The following is a 9,750-nucleotide window of genomic DNA, read 5'->3' as shown; positions in this document are numbered from 1 at the left end:
TTCTTCCTAAAGGCCAAATAAAAGATTTCAATGAGCAAAACCCACTGCATGTGGATCACAGAAGAAATTCTGAAATCTACCTGTAAAGCTAACAATCAGTTATTACAAACTACTGAATTTTGCGTAGAAAGCTGCCACTCTGAATGTTGTATTCATGCATAACTTATCTGGAAAGGTGCAGCTTTCTTTTTTATTCATGAATCCTTTTTTCACTAAAACTATATTTATTAAAAAAAAAATTTTTCTCTTCATTTTGTTTCACAAGCGGAGCCCAAAGCCAGAGGGGAAAAATAAAAGCCAAACAACATATGCTGCCAGAAAAGTGGTACATCATATTTTACACTGCTAAAGGATAAAAGGAGCATCTCAGAAAGCACCAGGTTAGATTTGGAGCATCTGCACTGTTTGCTTAATAAAAACTGATGCCTGCTTTGCTTTTTCTCTTCCCCCATTCCAGCTAGCTGGAGTGCAGACCAGCCTTTCTCAGAGCAGGGTCCTGTTGTTAATGATAACTACTGAAATACAGCATTGGCAAAGACTTCAAGAGACATCCAGCTCAGTCCCTGGCAGGATCAGGAACACCTAAACCATCTCTGACAAATTCTGATAGCAGATGACTCAAAGGTGTTTTGATACTGCCTGGGGGCTGTGGGAGATCTGTGCACACACTGACAGCCCAGCTCAGACAGCAGGGACTGGGTCGCACACGCGTTTGGAAGATGCTCTTCCCACCAGCCCTGAGGACTCTGGGAATTGTGTAACAACATCCACAGCCCAAGGGCTTACCTTACCTTCAACAGCTTATCTGCTCCAAGAGCTCAAAAGGAAAGGGAAGCCAACCACAGCCTCCCAGAGGGGTTTCCCAGCACATACCAGGTCCACAGATAGAGAGGAACCCAAGCAACCCTGACAACCCTTGCAGCCCCAGAGCTGGAGGAATGTGAAGATGGAGTTTTCAGTACTTTCACAGAGGACACCAAGCTGGGTGGGAGTGTTGATCTACCAGAGGGCAGGAAGACTCTGCAGAGGATCTGGACAGGCTGGGTTGATGGGCCAAGGTCAAATGAGGTTCAGAAAGGCCAGATTCCAGGTCCTGCACTTGGGTCATAACAACCCCCTGCAGTGATACAAGGTGGGGGCAGAGTGGCTGGAAAGCTGCTTGAAGAAAAGGATCTGTGGGTCTTGACTGACAGTAGCTGAACATGAGCCAGTCTGTACTTAGGTGGGCAAGAAGGCCAAAGGCATCCTGAACTGTGTCAGCAATAGTGTGGCCAGCAGGACCAGGGCAGTGATTGTCTCTCTGTACTCGGCACTGGTGAGGTCACACCTCAAATCCTGGGTTCAATTTCATGCCTCTCACAACCAGAAAGACATTGAGGGGCTGGAGTGTGTCCAGAGAAGGGCAGTGGAGCTGGGGAAGGGTCTGGAGAGTGAGTCACATTAGGAGCGGCTGAGGGAGATGGAGATGTTTATCCTGGAGAAAAGGAGGCTCAGGAAGACCTCTATAATTCCTTGAAAGGAGAGAGCAAGGTGGGGTTGGTCTCTTCTCCCGGGCAGGAAGTGACAGGACAGGAGGCAATAGCATGTAGTTGCACTGTGGAAGGTTTGGGCTGGATATCAGGAAGAATTTCTTCACTGGTTAAGCACTGGAATGGGCTGCCCAGGGAATTGGTGGAGTCACCATCCATGGAAGTGTTCAACAAATGACTGAACGTGGCCCTCAGTGCTCTGGTCTAATTGGCATGGTGGTGTTTGATCAAAGGTTGGACTCCATGATCTTGGAAGTCTTTCCCAGCCATAATGAATGATACCATGACTCTGTGAGGGAAGGGTGTATGCCTGAGGGACCGCTGGCTGACAGATTCTTCTTTTGACCTCTTTTGAGCTATTTCCACAGTATTTTCTGTTACTCCTTTACTGCCTGAGGTCCTGGGAGAAACTTGATCATTACAACAACAAGGCAAGACTCCAGCACTGCAAGACCCGTGCTCCAGAAGGCTGAAGCGTCCCTGATGCCACCTTGCTCCTCTCCCTTCTACATAAAATACCTGTTCTCAGGTATGCCAGGATGTCCTTGTGACACTACCAGGCAACAGCAGGTTCTAGCCTTCTTTCTAACTTAACATCCCCATCTCTTTATCAGCTGGATCTCTAGCAAAAGGCTACAAAGGACTTCCCAAGCTTTGGGCCCTGAATGCGTTAGAAATTCAATGCTCTTGAAATTCAAGTCATAAGGTAGTACTCACTGCAGACAGACATCTGATGCTTGTACAAAAGAATGAATAGATAGAAAACAGTAGCACAGAGGTGAGGAGTGGAAATCAAAATCATCAGGGAAACAAACAAAAACTACAGAAAGTCAGAGACAAAACCTCTCTAATAATAATAATAATAATAATAATAATAATAATAATAATAATAATAATAATAATAATCCAGGGTGGCTTTATTTCATGATAACATCATTGAAATTGCTCTGAAAAGAAAAAAAACAAACATATTTTTTCACCTCAGATCTGGATTGTCCCAGCCATATTAAACAAAAATCAAAGAAAATGAATCCAAAAGCTCCTCCCCATTCCTGTCAGAAAAACCTAACAAATAAAAATTCTCACAAAATGATCTCCACAACCCTAAGGATATATATATATAAAATCACCAGTGCAGAGAGATGAGTTCTTTTGATCAATGTCTGACATTCTCTGAAAGCTGCTCTCACCTACTCTTCTTCCCAGTTCTTTCTCAAAACCAAACTGGTTTCTTGAACAGTGAAATTAAGACATCATTTCTGCACCGGGATCTCACTAAAGTGTCTTCTAGATACCACTAGATACCATCTTTCCTGCACTTCTTTCTTTTCAACAATTCAAACAGATTCAAATGGCCTCTACTCAAACTGGGCCAATCTGTGAGTAATTCTTGTCTCTGAAAAATGCTCTTACCCATTTAGAGTGTCTTCTTGTCCCAAATACTAGTGTAATTGTTGCCATCACCTCCCTTTAGTCACCTGTGAAGCTCACCAGGAGAAGTGATCTGGCAGATATGTGAGTGTGGAAGCTGGTTTGGGAAGCAGACAGGCACCCAAATTTACATGAGAGCTGGCAGAATTACCTTTCTGCTTAGTGATATCTCAAACTTCCTAAGCAGCACAGGGCCTTCCTCTGATTAAAAGCCAAAGTTATTTTAATTCAGTTATTTGTATTCAGCTATGGCCTTTGTTCTGGGAACACAGCCAAGTGAAGTACTGAATACTTAGTGAGTATAATTAGAAAGGTAAGCAGCTCCAAAAGGAATGAAATCAACATACACACACACACACAGTCATTATACAGGATGCATGAGGAGAAAGCTGAAGAGTGGAGGGCAAAGACTTGGACACACATCCACAGTAAAACTCCCCACACCCTAAGTGATCTGTCTCTACCAAACTGACATCTCTGTCAAATGAACTCCATTCCCCTGATAATTTGGAGAAATGTTTGTTTGTGGAGTGGGTGGGTTGGACTCATGACCTGTTTGCTGAGGCAACAAAAGCACTTGAAAAAGAACCTTCCTAAGATCTGACAGGCTTTGGCCTTCAGCAAACAACATGTTCAAAATAAGCAAATAATGGGCAACCTTCATCGATGAACTGCCAGCACAGAATGCCTTCAATTCTCCTGGAGTTCCTGCCTGGCTGTTCTGCAGGCCTTTTCTCATGGCCTCATGTAATCACGTGTCTCTTCTGCTCCTCAGCTTTTTTCCAGCATTTGAGTCATTGCTGTGTTTAACATTCAGTGCAGCGTCATAAAGAAACCAGTTTATCTCCATCCAGATTGTTACAGGTATTTACATGCTACCTTGATCATGAGAAAATCAATAGGAATCAAGTACCTAAATATCCCTGAGAATACAGGCTGCAGTGACTAAAACTGGGAAAATATGATCAAAACAACAAGTGGCTGCAATCACTTAATTGCTCCTGGGTTTATGGACATGCATTTGTTCAGATGAGTCCTAGGGCAGGTTAGGCTCTGCCTGAGCACATGGTGCCATCCCTAAAGGATCAGACTGTCATCCACAGAGCTACCTACCAATTACTAAGAAGAATCCAAGTTCAAGCCTGATAGAGAAACTACTGGAAGGTCAGCAAAGATTTCCACTAGCTTAAAATTCTCATTAGTTCCTAATTAGTGCCTGGTTGCCCACCTTAGTGGGGAAATCAAGCAGCAGCTATGCAGGGTGTGTAAAAAGAAGTCCCTCTCCTATGAAAAATAATGGTTGAAACCTGTAGGATAAGGACTACCATATGAAGATGCTCACCGTTCTCTTTATACCATTTTTTAGCAGAACAGCAACCCAAGAATACAGACCTCAGGCCATATCAGTACAAGACACACACCCCCATGAGCTTCTGCAACCTGCTCAGGTCTGCCCTGGTTTCCAGAGCAGGGAGAAGCTCTTTCACACAGCTCACCATAAACCATCTTCTCCCAGCAATGAAAGACACAAATGCTGGATCCAGCCCATGTTCTCATTTGAAATCTCCCATCTGGTTTTACAACCAGGAGGCTTCAGCATCGAAGAGAGTATAGAGGATGAGAGGATGTAACCTGAGGTCAGGCTAAGGCTACTTCCCAACTTTGCATTGGCATAACTGTGCTAACTCCAGAAGCATAAAAGAAGCTTCAGTGCTCTTGCTTGTAGAATTTGTTTTGCTGGTGATCAAATGGTGGAAATGAGGGATCTAAGTCACAAGGCAAAGCAGAACCTCACCAGGATAAACTGTGTTCTCAGTAGGAAATTTGGTCTCAGTATTTCAGACAAATTCAGGTGTTGGTTTAACTAGTCATGTGGGTTTAGTTTCTCCACCTCAGAGCTCATTCTGCTCTGCTCTTAAACCACTGCCTGTGTCATGGCATCACAATTGCTTTTCTTGTTTTCTTTTACCTCCACCCATAAATAGCATTTCCCAAACTGAAATCCCCCTACTCCAAACCTAGTTTTAGCTTTTATTTTAACTGATTCCAATGATAGACCATTGACTCAAGCCTGGAATTAAGTATTAAAGTTGGGTCAAACTCCAACAAGCCCAAGGCAGCCTCATTCAGTGTGGTGACATACCCACAGCTAGCTAAGGATCAGTGTCAGGAACAACTCCTTCAGCTTCACAAGCATTTCTACAGTCAAGCCATCCCCCATTCAATATTCCTGCTTTTACTTCAGCCTTCCTTTCAAATCCAATGTTTTGAAAGGGGGATGTGTTTCACCTCCCTCAGTGCCTACAGGATAGGTATAACACGTGTGACTGGCACTCTCAGGATAAATATCCCCATGCAAGCACATAATCAATATACATGTAGCATTTTAGGCCCCACGGAGTCAATTTTCACACTCTGAATTTCCATTTTGCCAGTCTGGACCAGGGGCTAATCTCGTAGTCAGTCTCACTGCTGTTATCATATTGTGCCGGAACATTCAAAGTAAAATCAACAAAATATCCAACACTAAGGAAGATTTCATGCACCACAGACTTGGATCAGATATTTTCAATTTCCTACGGTGTTCATCTGTATTACAAGAGACTGGAAAATGCAGTTTTTTTTATGTCAGTCTTCTAGCTAATATTTTAATCATTTAACCATCCCTCTGCCCTTCAGTTGGAAGGGGAAGTCTTCACTTCCTGGCCTGGTATTTCTGCACATTTCTACTTTATGCTTCATTTTTATTCCAGAGAGGGCTGGTTTTCAGCTGTGGACAAAATGACCTTTGAATATATATCTCCAAAGAGATTTGAGATCTTTGGCTGATTGTGACAGTGTCTACCTGCCATCACTACCAATGCCTTGATTTAAGTCAGGATTTGACTTTATTACCAAGATTAAAAAAAAAAATACTACAGCACTCACACTGCATACAGAAATCATGACCACATTATACAGAGCAGTAGATCTGAACTCACTGTGTTTTTGCTATGCTGTGGCATAAACACTATTCATTGCCATTCTCTGTGACCCTCTAATCATGTCTTCCTGGTTAATTGCAATTTTTACTGGTATTTTTCTATTTATGAAGATGCTTTTTCTTGAACAAGGTCAGGTTTTCATCATTTTCAGTAAATAAGTTTTGACCAAAGAGCACAGTTTGTGCTGGCTTCCTTATGTGGCCAACATTTCCCTGATGAAAAGCACGTCACAAAGATGCAGCTCCCAATAACTTGCTCACAGTTTTGGCCTTGTCTGTGTTGCCGACAAAGTATGTTTTTCACACAGGGATTAATTAAGGCACATTAGTCATCTCCTGAAGGCTAACAACGGGGCGATACAGTGCTAACACAATAGGTCTTCTCAACTGCTTGGCAGCGCTCTACTTAAAAATGTGACTGACCTGAACCTTGCTTCCTATGAGACCCTGTGGGCTCTTGCTGCACATTTCATTTCTGCTTCAGAAAAACTCCTTTTCTGAGCAATGAAGAGGCAACCATAACTTTCGTTTTTTTTCCAGTAAGTGGTTGTGAAGGTGACAGAGCATGAGTGTTCAGTGCAGGCACCATAGCATTCTAGAGCATTAGCTTTATATGTGATATGAGTTGATATTAAGGCACAAATCCAACCACAGATGATGCAGCAGCCCTACTGACAGGCAGACAGGTTCTGATCTGAGCCATTGTGATTGCCCCATCTCAAACCCAGCTCTGGTTTTGCCCCTAGTTAACAACTGACAGTGAAAACCCATAAAGCTGGAGTATAACAACTGCTACTACACTTTCAGCACGGCAACCTTAATAAATAAGAATACATCAAAAGCATTTTCTTTTTGCTGGGAGGAATGACCAGAGAAAAACTGAGACTGCTAGTTGGCTACCACTGAATTCTAGGTGCCATCAGCATTCAGGTCGCTGATGCTCATTTGACACTGAGCACTCTGTACAATCAGAGCTTGTGTGCGGCTAAGTAGGTGCATACAAACCAGTTTAATCAGCCAGTTTGGGATTTCTGACTGTGGTGGTTTGCTAAATGTCACTAAAATTGAAATGCAGAATTCTGGGGGAAACCCACTGGCTGTCAGGACCTTCAGCACACACTGTCTTCTGTCCAGAAGGAGCACAAAGCAAAGGGGAAGTAACTTCTTTATGACAGTGCTCTTCCTGAAGGGCAGGAAAGAAAAACAAGTACACCAACAGGAAAAGGCACGCAGTACAGACTGTCCAAAAGAAGGAAGGACTAAAAAGTGGAAAAGTCCCCAGTCATAAAAAAACCAGACTTTAATTTGTGAAAGAGCAGTCCTCAGCACCTAGGGAAGTTTGAGGTAGAGATGAGCCAGATGACTCAGTTACTTAGTGTAAGACAGACTGTGAGACCAGACAGAAAGAGGAGTCTGCATGGTAAAGAGAGATGATTTGTGATCATAGTCCAAACATAGGAAATTAAAAAAAATATGTACAGAATTAAAATAAATATGTACAGAATATGGACAAATGTGAAGAGTTCATGCTAATTTTTTCATAGTCTTTGGGAAATATGTCCCACAGCTTGATGCAAGCATTTTATTATTTGAAGTTTATTTGAAGGGCTGGCTTCATTATCCATTGCCATCTTAGGTGCTCCTTCAAGTATTAACTATTGGGTGAAGACCTGAGAAATGAAGAGCAGAAGTTTGCAGGTAGGCAAGAAAAGAAATAGCATAAGAAAGAGGTTAAATAACTGGTTTAAAGAAAATAAAAACAAACTCAGTAGTTTAAAAGAGCAAGAGCCTTGGCTTTAGCTCTTTTAAATGTACATTTCCAGGTTCAGCCTCCAGCCTCCTCTAAAAAAACAAATAAAATTTTGTGGATTTTTTGAAAGTGCCTGTTTGTCTTAGAAAGAGCCCTTGGAAGCTGAGCAATGACTTGCCCAGTCAAATGTGTAACACTTACACTTACCAGCTTATAAATATGCAAAACTAATATAACACAGGCATGGTGCTCTGTTGCCATCTGAAAACTCAGCCATACTCAAGGGTGATTCAATCTGCATTAATTGCAATCCATTTGTCAGATGTTTTCCATGTTCATGATAACCTCTGAAAAGCTCAAAATGAATTGTCATCGAGCGGAGATGACTTCTCAGGAAGGTTTGCCAGTTTAGCTGTAATCATATAAGCAAAACAGAATCATTGACCCTCCAAGAATCAATACAGCTATGCTAGTGCAAAAATATTTAGAGTAGTTGTTTTTTAAAGCATGTCTGCAATACAGATTTGGGACAGAATCAGTCACGGAGGTGCCAGGCTGTGATGTGTGACAGACATTGAGCACCCAGCCCACATGAATTTCCAAATGGCTGTGCCTTAACCTAGGCAGAGTATTCCACTAAGCCACACAGGCAAAAGAGGAGTTTTGCCCTCTTTTGTGGTAACCTGTACCACATTTTTCCATGCCAGAAATATGTTCATTGGAGAAAACCAACATTATCTGGGTGTGAACCAGGTTTTTTACCAGTATAGGTTTAATTTGGGCTAATACATTTTTTAAGATACAACATTGGAGAGGCAAGTCCTTCTAGATTTCCCATGTGCAAGGCAATGACTTGTGTCTTCAGTTCCCTCCCTGCACCCCCTTAGGTCACCTGGAGTAAATACCAAGTAGGGCATCCCTCAAAACATCTGCTGATACTCTACTGGCACTTCTGCATTAAGAAGTGTCCACCAGGGTAGATGAAACAGCCTTAACTCTGTGTCTAGATAAATACCAGGAGGAAAATATGGCAAATACCTCAGAAAAGAAACCTCTTCTACAGACACAACTGATCTGGAATGACATCTGCTCCATCATCACCTGCTTTTCCTCCCTCTTTCCATGTAAGACCAATAAATTATCATTGCTGGCATTTTAGCCTTCTTTCACAAGAATATGAGGCCTGTATAATTACTCTGTGTAAGACTGGGTGTACCTGTATATTAACACTTTCCAGGAATAATTTTTAAGCCCATTTTCAGGTTTAAAAATTATTGAATACATTGACAGAGAGGTGAAAGACTCAAAGACATTAAAGCTATGCAAATAGGAATGAGGAAGAGGAGAAAAATGAGGAGGAAGAGAAAAATCACACAGCAAAATAAACCCCTGTATTCTATCTTGCTTTGGGACCACCACCCAAGAGTAAGAAGAGTCAGAGAAACTTGAAGGCATCCAAGTGAAGGGCACTGGGATGGAGGGGACAGTGAAGTTCATAATGAGCAAGGAGAGGCTGGCTTTGTTCAACCAGGAGAGCAGAAAACTATTGGCAGGGGATCAGGTTCCTTTCTTTTTACTGCCTGATGGAAACAAAATGGGGGAAATGGAGACAGCCCTTTCTGAAAGATGCACAGTGAAAGGACAAGCTGAAACAATTGCAACCTATGTTGGAGGCTATTCCAGCTGGACAGAAGAAAATTGTTTCATCTTCAGAGGAGTTCAGTGCTGGAACAAGACCCCTCAGAAGGTGGGCATTGTCCAACCTTGGAGATTTCCAAACCATGCTGACTGAGACCCCAAGAAATCTGATCTACCTCCAGAATCAGACCTTCTCTGACCATGATGCTGGATTAGACACCTCAAGGTGCATGAGGGCATGAGTTGGACTCTATGATCTTAAAGGTCTCCTCTTCCAGCCTTGTGATTCTGTGAAGGGGACCCTTCCCACCTAAATCATAGTACTTGACTCATCTATCATTAGACACCAGAGACACCACATAAAAACACATCCTTAAGATACAAATATGTAGGAAATGAAACTTCCTTGGGGTTTGCTA

The sequence above is a fragment of the Passer domesticus genome, chromosome 1, assembly GCF_036417665.1.
Source record: "Passer domesticus isolate bPasDom1 chromosome 1, bPasDom1.hap1, whole genome shotgun sequence".
Classification (NCBI taxonomy): Eukaryota; Metazoa; Chordata; class Aves; order Passeriformes; family Passeridae; genus Passer; species Passer domesticus.
This window is presented reverse-complemented; position numbering follows the sequence as displayed.